The sequence below is a fragment of the Euprymna scolopes genome, chromosome 16 (genome assembly GCF_053919585.1).
Source record: "Euprymna scolopes isolate OS-2025 chromosome 16, ASM5391958v1, whole genome shotgun sequence".
Lineage (NCBI taxonomy): Eukaryota > Metazoa > Mollusca > Cephalopoda > Sepiida > Sepiolidae > Euprymna > Euprymna scolopes.
This window is the reverse complement of record NC_136497.1, coordinates 19,506,043-19,507,487: the sequence shown is the minus strand read 5'-3', so window position 1 is coordinate 19,507,487 and position 1,445 is coordinate 19,506,043.

The following is a 1,445-nucleotide window of genomic DNA, read 5'->3' as shown; positions in this document are numbered from 1 at the left end:
AGTTTTTATTGAGTTCATAATAAGGTTGTTGTAGGTTTCATAATCCATGCTCTATATATTCATGGTTTTGTCTGCTGGAATCATCAAGTTCGGATTGTCTAATATTTTTAAATGTATTATTGATTTTTTCAATTGTTGGGTTCATGTACTCGTGTTTCTTATGGATGTTTAGTTTTTTTTAATCCATTTTAACATGTCCAATTCGAACGCTTCTAAGGCAAAAATTACTGGTGGGAATTTCCTGGATTTAATTTTATATTTTCTATCATGAGGGATTTCTGTGTTTTCATTTACAGTTGTGGCTGTGTAATTCGGTTTAGTTTGTGTGCATCCTACTGTTTTTTCTTCTGTAATTTTATGGTGGAAGATCCTCCATCGAATTCTTTTAAGAAAGGAATTCACGGCTTGGACCATGTCCATCATGTATGTTTTGTGTCTATGTTTTTGGGGGCTGAAAGTTATTTTCTCCTTAGTCAACATCATAACGGGTATAATTTGTCAGCTCAATTCAAGGAGCAGTGAAAATTTTGTTTAAGTTCGTTTTTGAAATATCGTTAATTTCAAGGTATACCGTTTTCGTTTAACAGGCCTGGATTGTTATTTTAAAAATCAGTCACCGTTAATTTTGAGTTAAGCTCAATGTATCTATTTAATAGGGGCAGAGCACATATAGTGCAAAATTTTGTTGAGAATTCAAAGACTCACGTTTTCTTTTTTATAACCTTCGTTTATTCCCTGGATTTTTTTCCATTACAGCTGTTTCGTTAGTGGGAATGCAATTTTACGATTTATATGCCCATAAAAATATCCTATCCTCACCAACCTCTTCAGATGTTTTCCATTAGAGTTTTATAACAAAAGGTATATTTTTAACATGCTGAACGTCGTATTCAGGTAAAAAGACTTCCAAAGCCATATATATATATATATATATATATATATATATATATATATATATAGTAATTTATAAAATATATATGGTGACTAAGCGACACTGAATATTCTGCGTTTCATCCACTGTAGGATTCGTCAGGCTTATGCGCATAAGCCTGACGAATCCTACAGTGGATGAAACGCAGAATATTCAGTGTAGCTTAGTCGCCATATATATTTTATAAATTACTAACTAGCTCTACCTACGTATTGAGCACTTTTGAAGTAAATACTTAAAGTTTACGTATAAATCTATACTTTCGTATATTAAATTTATGTGAGTAAATGAAGTAGTTATATATATATATATATATATATATATATATATATATAGGCAAATATTATTGAACTAACGGGACGTCCGGTGTTGCCCGGTCGTACAATACACTTACAACTGATATTTTAATTTATCGAATGAATATCTGTACAAAACATATCTAAGAACACTGTCAGAAATATAAATTACCTTTGTGTGAAATTTGTAAAAGATGGGCTCAGCTGTTTCGGAATCT